We start from the raw sequence: 14022 nt of genomic DNA, 5'->3' as shown, positions 1-14022 counted from the left end.
GAAATAAGCCAGTTGGAGGAAGACAAGTACCAAATGATTTCGCTCATCTGTCAAGAATAAGAACAAACCAAAAACTGAAGGAACAAAATAGCAGTAGACTCACAGAAACCAAGGATCGAGTAACAGTTGACAATGGGAAAGGGACTGGGGGGTGGGGTGGGAAGGGAGGTAGAAGGGGAATAAGGCGCATTACGATTAGCACACATAATGTACGGAAGATCACGGGGAAGGCACTACAGCACAGAGAAGTAGTGACTCTGTAGCATCTTACTACACTGATGGACAGTGACTGTAATAGGGTATGTGGTGGGGACTTGAGAATGGGGGGAATCTAGTAACCACAATGTTGGTCATGTAATTGTATACTAATAATACCAAAATTAAAAAAAAGAAAGCTAAAAAAAAAGAAGCTATACAGTCACCCATAAACTCAAAATAGTCCATAAATTGACAATATTTGAATTCATAGATACAGAGCCCAATGCATAGATAATGATTATCATTTCCTTAGAGACAAAATCATTCCCCTGATCAGAGACGAGCTATCCACACATCGAACTAATCTATCAGCTCTCACCAACTTCACAGATTTGTTCCACTGCTCAGCAAGAAAACACCTTCCTTCAGATCACGCAAGAAGGATCCCTTCCTTGGGCTTCACAATTTAGAGGGTCTGGTCTCTCTGCCATGCCAGTTCTCAGAGCCCAAAGAATGTATTACCCTTCCTCTCTTCTAGAACATGCTCCATGTACTCAGAGACTCTAAAACGGTTTTACACACACTTGCAGAGCCAGCCTGGGTCTATTTCCTGGGTTTGTTCTCTCAAGGAACTCCTTGTATCACAAGGAATACATTTATTGCCTGTATGTACATGCTTAGGCCAAAAAAGATGGAGAGAGGGAGGTGGAGGTTGGATATATAGGCTAAGAAGTCCACATGTGCTCATCAGGCCCCACAAGGTGCAGGATGGAACAAGGGGTGGAAAAAGAATTTCTATGGCCCACTTCTGCCATACTCTGGATGTGGAACTAGAAGGAGTATAAGAATTCTTCATTCAAACCAGTGCTCCCATTTGTCAAGAGGGACAGAACATATTTAACAGTTTACTGGTCTTATTCACAACTTTTACATATTCTGACATATAACATGAGAGCTTCAATTTGTACTCATTCCATGTAACCCACAAATATTTGGGGCAAGCCTGCATAAAAACGAGTTAAGAAACAGTTCAATAAGAATAAAAAGGAAATGGGATCAGGAAATGTCTTTTAGACCATGCAACAAACAGTTATGTGGACTCAACATCTGGGCCTCAGTTTGTACAACTGTAAAGTCTTTAATGATTGATTAATTTTTAAAGTTCCTTGTAGTTCTAAAAATTAAAAAATCCTTAAAACAAATAATCATTATTAAACAACAAGCTGACTATACAATTTATATAACACTTCCAAATTTGTTGTCACACTTACTAATAAAAAAATGTCAAAAATACATCTCCATGTATCACAGACGAGGAAACTGCAAAGAAGGTAACTTGTCTAAGACATGGTAGAGAGAGAGCAGGGTCAGGACATCGGTCCACCTCTCGTAACTCCAAATTCAGTGTTTTGCCCACTTTATCAATGAAACTCACATCTGAAAACCTCCTCCAAGAGATTTACTGTCCAATCAACACTGGAACTGCGAAACAAATGAGTGATGCCAAGAACAAAGACAAAGACTATATAATTCCTTTCCTTCATAGACAGCTCATTTGTCTGACAAGAATCATTAATTTAACTTTCTAGTCACTATGGCTCAATTCAGTAAGAGATAGCCACATGAATAACATTAAGAAAGTGCTGAAAGCACATAATATAAAGGAACAGTCCACAGCATTTTGACAAAATAAAATACAGTAACACTTTGGAAATCAGATTATCCGATTTAAATAATAGTACTGACCCCCACAGTACTACACTATCTAAGATGTCTATGGATTTAACTTAAAATTATATAAGATTATTTTATAATTATGTAAATATTAATAAAACAAGTAAAAACACTGGATTATGAACTACAAAATCATGACTGCTTTATCTTTTTTCTATACCTACTTTTCTCAAATCTGTGTTCATATTTTCTCAATTCTTGGTTTCTATAACTTATAATCATATAGTGCCTCAAGTCTGGTTTCTTTACTTATAAATTAGTATGCTGCCATTAACATTGTAAGATTATTGAAGATAAAATGTGATGACATATAAAAAGTAACCAGAAAGATGCATGGTATAGGACGGAGGCTTATTAACTAATTGCTGCATGAACGAAAATATTTTTTTTCAATAACTGTTGAATTCGTTTAAATCACTTCATATGCATTATCGAGAAATCTGAAACTGTAAGTTGCAAATGGCCCAACTCTCAATTCATTACACTCTAGATTCCTAGTGATTTCTAGCATGAGAAGCAGAGAGAAGAGACTGAACAGAAAAATTAGGATAAGATACTCAAACAGGTTTTTAGTAAACAGGTCAGAGTCATAAAACAGGCCTTTGTTAATTCATTCTTTGTTTAAAGGAGTATCTTTTAATTGGCCTCATGGTTTGTGTTATGCAGAGTAATAATGGTCCCCAAAGAAATCAATTTCCTAATCTGTAAAATTTGTGAATATGTTAAGTTACATGGCAAAGGGGAATTCAGATTGCAAATGAATTCTAAGTATAACCTAAGGCCTTAGTTATAGTTTAATTAGCAGTGTGAGGACACACACTTTTATTTCCATTTGGTAAATATGTAGGAATTGCTGACTCTTTCATAGGTATATGCTTAACTTTTTAAGAAATAACAAGAAGATTTTCCAAATATAAACACTTTACATTTCCCATAACAAGTGTGTGAGAGTTCCACTTGCTTTCATATCGTTTACAACACATGGATGGTCAATCTTTTTAATTTTAGCCATTCTAATGGGTGGGTAGTGGTATCTTACTGTGATTTTAATTTGCATTTCCTTAGTGACCCATAATGTTGAGTATCTTTTCATGAGCTTATTGCCATCCACATTATCTTTTCCAGTGAAGTTTCTGTTAAAATCTTTGCCTATTTAAAAATCTGAGTTGTCTTGTCATTGAGTTGCAATATTCTAGTTTGCCATTTCTTTTCTTAATAGTGTATTTTGAAGAGCAAACGTTCTTAACTTTGAAAAAATCCAGTTAGAAATTATCAATATCAGCAAAGTACAGAAAGGCACAGAAAACCTGTATTAGAGGAGATTAAAGAAACATAACAACTAGATGCAATGCCTGACCCTTGACTGGATCCTGGATTTTAAAACAAACAATTTTAAAGAATATTATTGGGATAATTTGAGAAATTTGAATTTGGATAGTACAATAGGTAGTATTGACTGGTAGTATGTGTTAAATTTCTTGACTGTGATAAAAATACAGCATTCTTGTAGGAGAATGTACCCTTCCTAAGGAAAGCCATGTTGACATATTTAGAGGTAAAGTGCCATATCTCATTATTGATGATGCTAAATTTTATTACTTAGGAAAAGAACCTTTTGTTAAAAATAAAATAGAGCGAGAAAGCAAATGCAGCAGAAACTTAAGTTAATGAGTCTGTGTGAATGGTATATAAATATTCATTGTATTAATTTTTAAATTTTTCTGTAAGTTTATAAACTATTTTCAAATAAAAGTTAGGGAAAAAATGATACTTTCAATGTAAGTTTTTAATTCTGGCATTTCTAATACTGCTTAAGCTTATTTGGAGCATCTTTTTTCTTGCAAAATAACAAAAATAAAGATTTGCAGGCCTAGCCTTAGAGGTCTCTATACTTAGCAGAGTACCTGATACAGCTCAATGAACACTGTTTCTGCTGCTGTCGAAAGGCAGTTTGGTGTGGTACGAAACAGTGAATTTAGAACCAAGTTTCTGCTAAACAATTAGTAGCTATTTGATTTTAGACTTTCCCTCTTAAATCCTCAAATACCTGATCTGTAAATTCTCAGAAATAATACCAACTAATATATACCCTAGGTGATTATTAAGAGATAATGTAAGTAAAACCATTTTTTAAATATACTATGCAAATGTCACTACTATTTCTATCTCCAATTACATTCAATGTTTACCATATTAATTTAAAAAAAATTAGTCCTAAGTATCTTACTTTCATTTGAGGTATTTAGGGAAAAAAAAGAAAATTTATCTAGCAATATAATCTTGTAGTATAATGTATCTCCCAGTAACTAGTGTTTTTTGAGAGAAGAAAATAGTGCTCCAACTTGAGTCACATGACAGTTTTATAATAATTTTGCAATAGTTGATAATAAATTTAAGTTGATTAAAAGCTTAAAGAAAAGGACCTTTCTTGACTCTGCCTTTACAAAAGCAACTGGACCCAAACAGCAGTGTATTACAAGCAATTAACAAATTATAGTATGTATATGAAGAATCAAATACTTACAGATTGCTAAAACATCATGAAACAGAACTAATTAAGGAACTTAGGCGAGCACTTTCTTTAAATAGGATGGGTCCAGAAAATTAATTTTTGTTTGTAAATCACTCACTCCAAATCACTTAGCTGGAGGGCTGAGGGAAAGTGCTGGAAGCTACTGTCAACTGAGATTGAATAAAAAATTAAAACAAATCTGAAATTATAATATAGATCAATAGGGGAAAGTATAACTTCATTTTCAGTTTGAGTTCTTCAAAGGCAAAGGACAGTATCTTATTCATTTTTGCAACCTCACTGCCCAGTATAATCTCTTATGCTTGGTAAACATCTAGTAAACACTTAACAAATAAAAGCAGTAAAAATGTAACATTTCCAAAACAGATGTTATATAAATTTAGTCATTCACAGATATACAATTGGTATATATAATAAATACAATTAGGGTGTATTTTTTTAACACTAAAGATAGAGTTAAAAACTTAATACACATTAAAACTACATATACTAAAACAAAATGAATATGTATTTTTCATTTTCATTTCATGAATATACACTTTCATTTCCTAATGAATATATATTTTTCAATTTGGAGATAACCAAAGTTGGTTATAACTGGATTTTACAACATACCACATTAAATGAAAGTGTCTGACTGTACTGTGGTATCACTTTTATTTCTGATCACCCTAAAATCACTATGTTGTACAGTTGAAACCAATATAATATTGTATGTCAATTATACTTTAATAAAAAAATACAGAAGGCCATGAAAACAAACAACAAACACTGTAGAGTTTAAACTACAAAAGGAATCTGCTAATTAGTTTTGTGACAGCAAGGAAGCAAGACCACTTCAATACTTTTTATATGAGGATAGAGTAAAATCTTATGCAGCTTTAAAATTCTTTTTTCATAAACTGGTCAATATAAACTTGTACTGTTTTAAAGTACAGAAATATAAATTCATTAGGAAAAAAAAACCTTACTTAAAGATGTCCTCCTCTCATAATTTATAAGGTATTGCTTATATAACAAATGTGTAAGGTATTTGCATAGTTGACCACAACAAATTACCAGATCTAACTGAAAACCAGAGTCCAAGCTTTCTAATGATACGCCATCTCTCCCCATAAATATTTCCATATTATGCTATCATTTCCACACCATGTTGTATTAAAATATTTCCTTAATTTAAAATCATTTCAGTCCAACACCCAAGCAAAGAAACCTGATCACCTGTATTTAAGTATTTCAAAACAACTGTGTATTCATTTTATCATAATAGGAATCAAGTTGGAGAGCTTAGTAACCCCTAACACTTTATTTTCAATTACAGACATTAATAATGGTAAGTAAATGACTGAGTAATTCTAAGGTATTTGGGAGTGCATCTCATCAATAAAATTAAATGCAACAAAGTTCTGTTAGACCTACTTTGAAGTCTGGCTTGAATCTCATGCTCTTCACATACCCACAAATTTCTCACCAACAGCTAGCTGCCTCTTCCCCACCCCAAGAACTCACTTCCTGTTCGCCTCTCACCCTTAAGTATGCATGTTAGAGGGCAACAGCCTTAGATCTAGCTACTCTGAACTACTGGGGTTTCAGGGATTCCTGGCAGGAAGCACAGAGCTCTACTCTCCTATAACATAGTAAACAGTTTAATACTTAAGACCATATTTTTGAGCTAACTAACATTCTGCAAACTTCCCAGTTCAAATAAAGCATTTTAATCTAGAAGATTTGACAAATGTCAAAACTAAAAATTAGTCCATTTTAATTGAAAAACAAAAAAGGGACATTTCTCTACAGAATTGCTATTTTGTGTTTTGGCTTAGACAACTAAGAATTGTGAGATTTCTCATAAGCAATGCCATGCCAAATGCATAATGATTTAAATAAATTTTGAGAAATAGAGGGATAGCACATTATAAGAGTTTTAATTATTCAAATCGCAATATTAGCTAGTTTTTTTCTCTTCTTTTTGTCTAGGGCATAAGTGGAGTGACAAGTCTTTTAACTGTTCAGGTATCTGGGTTTTTTTGTCTTAGGAAAAGTTACCACTGTAAAACAAAAAGTAGCTATGAGTTTGGGATCCTCCTGGTTCAGTGGGTATGAGCAAAGTAGAGCAAATCCCTTGCTGTAGTTTTACATACGTTTTCCTCTTTTTAGTAATAATTTTACTTAAACACAAAATTAGCTGTGTTTATGCTTAAGGTAATTTTCAAATACTTAATGTATTCTAATAGATTCTTACTTAGCGTAATTCGTGGAAGTGCAGCAATAGCATTACTAATTTGAACATACAAGACCTCCCTACAAAATCTAAGATTTTATCCTTTCCTAACTGAACATTCTACTACCATCACCATCACCCTCTGGGAAAAAAAGAGCCATATAATTAAAGATTTTGATGCTTAACAGAATACATTACAACTATCTGGAAAATTTATTCATCTATAATAAATTCCCTAACATTGTTGAATAACACAGACCTTGCCATATTTCTTTACTTTTTTTCATTATTTGTAACTGCCTCCCAGGGGCTTCAATAGGCAGTATGAATAATATGTCCTACAATGAAATCCCAAATTACAAACACAGAATCTTTAGAGATGAAAAGAACCTACCAATTTAATCCTTTCCACCCACTATAGGAATTCCATCTGTGACATATCTGAACCATTCCATTTACTTACTTTAAGTCAAAGAGCTTTATTCCAAACATCTTTCTATCTACATGATAACTGCTTTTCTGTGACTTCCACTTAGTAGGACTAATTCTGACCTCTAAAGTCCTTCAAATGTTTGAAGATAATAATCAGGTTTACCTTTACAGCATTTGCTATCATCTTAAACACACAATCTTAGAAAAGAATGTCCAAAACATTTTTGGAAGCAATAGCTATTTCAGTTTACTTTTTTTGTTTAGGGGTTGTTTTGTCCTCTGGTAATGGACAAACTATTTGCCAAAAAAGCCAGAAAACATGAGCTACACGGTCTTTTTCACTTAAAGGTTCTAAAGCAAGTTTTTGCCTCAACAGTAAGTAAGGTAGATTTTTGAAGGTGGGGGATGGAAGGGCCCTCAGTGTAAGGAGAAATCATTTAGTACAGAATTTTATTGTTATATATTACAATGCACTAACACACTCTGAAGTAAAGTGAAAGTGGTCAAGACTGCATATAATGGGAGTCAAATTCGATTTGAATCCAGAATGGCCGGCCACTGGCTGTCTCCACACTGGCTATGTGACTTTGAGTATATCACTTAGCTTCTCTGTACCTCAATTTCCTCCCATGGAAATGGAAAGAAATAACTGTATCCAAATAACAGGATTATTTCAAGTGTGTTAACTAAGTTAAGCATTTAGAACAGTGCTTGGCACAAAGTCAGTGCTATGTGTTATTATAATTTTTGCTGTTACTATACACCTACTTTAAATTGAATATTATGGTAATATATACAAGAAAAATATAGATATTTTAATTACCTTGATTCAAATTTTTCCAGATCTCCATTAGAACCTTACTTTTATATGATACTTTAGCAACCTTACAATGGCAAACTATTCAGCCGTTCAAATTCATTTTCAGAAAAATGTTTAATGATAATGAAAGATGTCTATAATATGTTAATCACATTAACAAAGCAAGATGCCAAACAGCATAAACTATATGATCCAAATTTTGTTTCTTAAAAATGTAAAAATATGTAAGTGGAGGACAGGGGACAGACAGACAACAGATGTCACTGGAAACTTAAACAACAAAATGTCAACAGAAGTATCTTTTGGTAGTGTTATTGCAGGTAACTTAATTTTCAAGTGTTTGTTTTCTATATGTTCCAATTTTTTAATACTAACCATGTATTGTTTTTATGAGAAAAAAATCCAGTATTTTAAAAAGTGCTTTACATAGGCTGTTCAAACCTGTCTTTCTATTTTCTTAATTTTTAAAGCTTATAAGTAATGTAAGTTTCTCTACCTTCAGGAAAAAAATAAAACAAAATTCAAGGTAGTAAGTAAAGTAATAAATTTATCAGAACACAAAAGTCAACATGGAATTTTGTGTAATTATGTACATCCTAAAATTCTATTTTCTGCTGCCTGCTATTTCAGCTATCCCATATATTTTTCACTGCTAGAGAATTTTACATTAAATTTAATTTACATTGAGAGACCATGCAATGCTCCATGTTATTTCAATTTGAACAAAGACCAAAACGAAAGGTTTTGTTACAAAATAGGAGAAAGTTTTGTCATGAGAATAAAAAATGTATAGTACTCTCTCACAACTCCTTTGCTCTAATGAGAGATGAAAATAAAGTAGTATTTTCTCCATGATGTTTTGCAAGTGCTTACATTTAGAAATACTTGCTGTAGCTTCTCACCTTTTTTTCTATTGTTTAAGTGATAAAATTCTAGAGTCAATTATGTATATAATAAATGTCATCAGCACTGTTTTTAAAGACTGACACAGACTTCAGGTTGCTTACTTTAAGACATTTGAAATTATACCCACAACCACCCCACCCTCAGTTGGGGAATAAGAAAAAGTAAGGCTTAGAAATAATTTTTATACAGCCAACACTTTCACTGAAGCTTTCTAGAGTCCTAAATAGAGTGCCAACGAGGATTTTCACAGGAGATAAAAGGTATCTTGCTTTGACTACAACAAAATGTACCTTATTTTTAATAAACAAAATTACGTCACTTAATCATTTTTTAATCTCTTAGCTTCTATACATATTTACCAATAGTCTAAAAGGAAATTATTGCAATTAAGAGTTATAAAAACCTAAGAAAAAATTTCTTTCCATACAACCTAGGAATACACCATAATAATGTAAGAATTCCTTATTAATATAGTATTTTGGCTATGTAGTAACAATAACAATCTGGAACATGCCAAAATTACATAGGCAAAAAACTTTTAAGCTGTCAAAATTTGTTATAAATTACACATATGAAATCATTTGAATTTCACCTACTTAGAGTGACATAACTCAGTATATATAAAATCTATAAGCAATCCATAAGTCATAATCATAATATCAATCCCCTATCTTCTCTACCAATTCCTCTCTATTCTTCATCCCCACAAACAGCAACTCCAGATTTTTACTCTTAACAGTAAGAAATAATAGGAAACTTGAGAACTTTCAAAGAAGTATTTCAGATTGCCCTTTATCAGCACTTGAACATGTCACAAAAAGAACAGGTTGGCAAAACAAAACAAACTCAGACAAAAAAGTGAGTACATTTAAATAAAGCCTGATGAGTTTATCAGTACAGAATATGATGATTTATTAAAAGTTGCTTACGATGGATTGGAAAACAATTTCTCTCAGCTAGTACTTCCCATTTGGTAATATTAGGAACTACTTATTTATAATTACCTTCCATTCATTTCAAATCTATAAAAGGGAGTCTTTACTGCTTTGTAAAGCCAACAGAACATGCTTAGGAAAAACATGAATTAAAAACAAAACAAAACTAAAATGATGACAAAGCCTTAGAAAAATAAAATTCAGAAAAGTAATGTTAACAAATTTCGGACTTCGTAACTTCAATTATATACTAGACAAAATGATAAGTCAAACTAGTCAGAAATTCACCTATAAAGTATAACAGATGACCCTCGGTTCAAATCTGATGTTTTTCCTAGGGTCCTTCTAATTAAGATGCGTGATCTTCCAGTAGAGGGAGCAAAATCATAACATTCTATGCAGACCACAAGAAGGGGAAGGGAAGGTTTACAAATGCCTTAAAGTATCTTAAAATCAATTTAGACGTTTCAAAAGATGTACTGAAAATAATATTTGAAACAGAACTAAAATCAACCCAAATAAAAGATAAAGATTTTATCTTTTTCAAACACTTCAAGACTTTGAAATGAAAAAATGGTCTCTAAATATTTAATTTCAAGAACTATGGTATATTTCATTGCCTACCAAATCTCACAGGTAACCAAGGTGTTGAAGCATTTTATGAATCGTTAATTTAGTAAGATTTCAGAAAAATGTAAGATATTACATTAAATACAATTTTTATTATAAAAGTAGTATTTTACATGAAAAGAACAGAGAGCAAAGTACAATTAATTATACTACCCTAAACTTATTTTCATACTGCTATGAAAAAAAAAATAATTACAATAATGTTTATTAAGTGCTTACTATACCCTAGGCACAGTTCTAAGTACTTTTACATTATAACTCTTTTCATCTTTACCAAAGCCCTATTAGGTAGATACCTAATATAGCCTATTAGGTATATAACAAAAATTATATAACTAGCTAAAAGCCACACATCTAATATGTAACAGGAGCCAAGAGCTAAAACCCAAGTAGTCTGATACCAAAGCCTGAACTGTTAATCATTTTACTGTGATCATAATTTTGAATTATGCTTTTCCCATCATTAACATATTCTCAGTGTTAATCTTCAGGTCTTTCCAATGCCTGTAACAGTCTGTCATGGCTATGATAACAAATTATACTCTTTCCAGTTCTCCCTTATAGATAAAATAATATAAATATTTTTGGATATATTACTTTTGCTATTTGGGGATTACTACAATAAAGTATTTTTATACCCCAAAAGACAACAACCAAATTGTTTTCCAATATATTTGTATCAATTAACAAAGCTATGTAAGCTCCAATTTCACCATAAATTTGCCACTATTAATATTAAAATTTTTTTCCTAACAGGTAAACAGGAAACCACACTGCAAATTTAATCATTAAGGCTGCATTATTCTGAATGTTGTGTTTACAAATTTAATTTCATCTTTTGTGAATTTCAGCTCATATGCTTTATCTAGTTATCAATGAAGATCTTAAGTTTATCAATTTATATGAGCTTTTTAGAGCAATACTAACCCTATGCTCATATTTGCAAAAAATGTTCCTATTGTTTCCTTTAGTTAAGTTTTTGCTTTTGATAATAGATCTTTTAAAGACAATCAAAATTCAAAGTTACAAAGAAGTTCTTAAAAACTTACAATTTTCTAAATATAGAAATAGTCTACTGCTTTGAGTGCATCAATGAATCATTTCCACAATATAAAACCGATGAAAACCTATGCCCAAATATACATATTAACAGAATTGCTGAAAATCTTGAATGTCTCATGTAAAATTAACTCAATGAGTAAAAGCTGACCCTACCAAAACACCAAAATAAAAGATACATACCTGTCTCTTTAAGTAAAGGCGATTTCTGTCGTGTAAATGTTGATGATTAGGAAGTGATGAATGCCAAGACCAGCCTGACCATGTAACTGAGTTTGAGCCAAATCAGAAGGCCACGTTACAAGATGTGAAGTAAACTGCCGATCAAGGTCATGATCTAAAACATGACTTGAATTATCTTGCCCAAATGTTGACTCATCAAATTGGGGAAGGAGATCTTCCTGAAGGAGGTCCTCTGGATCAAGTCCTGTGAATGGCTCAGTCTGAGATTCTACCTGATGAAGTAAATTCTCTTCTAAAGATGAAAAGCCATTAGTTCCTACATGATCACTGAAATGGACCATTTGGCTTCCTGAATCAAAAGGATCTGGGAAGTTCATGTGCACAGGAGATAATTTTGAATTGCTGCAATTACCCTGAGGATGTGATGAATGCAACATTTGGAAATTATTTGAATTGAGTGACGTATTGGGATTTAGCATAGGCTGAGTGGATTCTTGCTTCATTCCCCTACGAAGTGAAAAGGAATTACTTCCAGGAAAATCAGGTAAAGTCTGATTTGTATGATTAGGTCCAAGAACTGCAGAGGGCTGGAGAAGACTGTTTGGTGATACATGATTACTGGAAAAGGAATAGTGGGAAGAAAACTGCTGTGAATTACTGACAGAACAGGAAGTCATATTTGGAGAAGGTCCATTAAAATTTCCTTCCTGACGACTACCACACTTGAGGAAGTGTACTGAAGGATTTGGCGTTTGCGAAAATTGTTGCATCAAAAGAGACTGTTGTGAAGTAGATGCATTAGAAATTTGTGGCGGGTGGTTAACACTGACTCTGTGTGGTTAACACTGACTCTGTGTGGACCAAAAACATTAACATCCATAAAATTTTTAGACTGGCCTAGAGAACTTTGCCCTGTGTTAAGATTATTTCAGTTTTGTTGTGAGTGAAGTGCACTGTGTTTGTTGTTCATTGGAATGAAATAAGGCAAAATCATGGTGTGCCATAAAGCTTTTATTGTGAGGCATAGAGTGAGAATGTCCTTGTTGGTGAAAAGGAGACCTATTTTGATTTGAAATGCTAGTAGCTGTCTGATGGCCCCACATTGCACTACCATCTCCTACATCTGGAAACAAACCATTGGGTTGGTTTTGGGGGTGGACTGGAGAATAATTAAACTGAGGGTGTGGAGATAACACATGTTCAGCTAGGCTACCAAAAGACTGATTAACTGGATGAAATTTCATTGAATCAAACTGATTTAACTATTCATAATCAGTCATTTTCTGATGTGTTGGAGTACCCTGAACATGGTTCAGTGAGTCTATGTGCAAAGGTTCAAATTCTGCACCCAAGTTCAATTCATCGACTAGTGAAACAGGTCCTGGTTGTACAAATGCATCATCTGACAAACCTTCTAAGGTTTCACCAAAAAGATTGGCATCATCAAATAAGTCCATCATTGGATCTATCATCTTGGAAAATTCAGAACAATCTGGGCTGTTCACTCCAAATAGAGTATACTCAGCTTCTTTGTAATAGGTATTACTGGATCATTTCCAAATGTCATCAACTAATCCAAAACAGGTCAACGTTCATTACTGCTCTAGATAATGACATGTCATGATGTGCTGGAATCCTAGAGAAACAAGAAAAGCGATTAAAGCTTAATAATGAGTATTCATCAAAGTTCTACAAACAAAGCTTACACATAACTTAAAAACAAAATCTCAGTGTATTGTACTTTTTGGTAGGGTAACTCAATGCAAATAGCTAATATTCCCCACAAGGAAAAAAAGTGCTGGTGCAGGGGACATGACTATATGGATTTGAAATGAAGGCAATTTCTTTCATTTGTTTTGAAGTTCATATATTAGGATGACAGAATGTAAAGTAAACTTGAGAATGGTATGCCAGACTCTCTCCCATACCATGAATTGGCCATCACTCCCCAGAAGCTGTGGCACGTATAAAACAAATGTATTACACTTCAGAGTTATGTCTTGTTAAGATAGCTGACTTAAAGTCCTCTGATAAGTGTCGTGATCTTTGCTGTAGACATCTTGAACAGATAAATCTATTACTTCATATGGTATATGTGAAAATGCATCAAGAAGAAGAATATGAGGTCATGACAAGCTGGCCCAAAGAGACTAGTTAGCCATCTAGTCATCTGACAGAAAACAGACATGTGGTATGTTGGGAATGAATGTCCCAACATATTGCTACCATGGTCCTTTTGCTCATCTACCACTCAAGATAAGCCCTCCCAGCAGCTAACTGATTTAAACATCTGTGCAGTAAAAGCAAGCATCTTTGTACAGTTATAGTCATTATTTTGTGCTGAAGCATATCTCCCTAAATCATTTGAAAT

The 14022-nt window shown here is 33.0% G+C and overlaps 1 protein-coding gene and 1 long non-coding RNA gene across 3 annotated transcripts in view; both read right to left on the bottom strand.

Moving 5' to 3' along the window:
* The window catches only part of LOC130681089 (chromodomain-helicase-DNA-binding protein 9-like), a 167230-nt gene that overhangs the window by 48059 nt on the left and 105149 nt on the right, over window positions 1–14022 (bottom strand). The gene's annotated exons all lie outside the window — the stretch shown is intronic.
* The window catches only part of LOC130681090 (uncharacterized), an 83254-nt gene that overhangs the window by 39769 nt on the left and 29463 nt on the right, over window positions 1–14022 (bottom strand). For both annotated transcript variants that reach the window (XR_008994150.1, XR_008994151.1), the window contains exon 2: window positions 11652–13287. This is a non-coding gene — a long non-coding RNA (uncharacterized LOC130681090). The remainder of the gene's footprint in view (window positions 1–11651; window positions 13288–14022) is intronic.

Source organism: Manis pentadactyla, chromosome 15 (genome assembly GCF_030020395.1).
Source record: "Manis pentadactyla isolate mManPen7 chromosome 15, mManPen7.hap1, whole genome shotgun sequence".
NCBI classification, from domain to species: domain Eukaryota; kingdom Metazoa; phylum Chordata; class Mammalia; order Pholidota; family Manidae; genus Manis; species Manis pentadactyla.
This window is presented reverse-complemented; position numbering and strand designations above follow the sequence as displayed.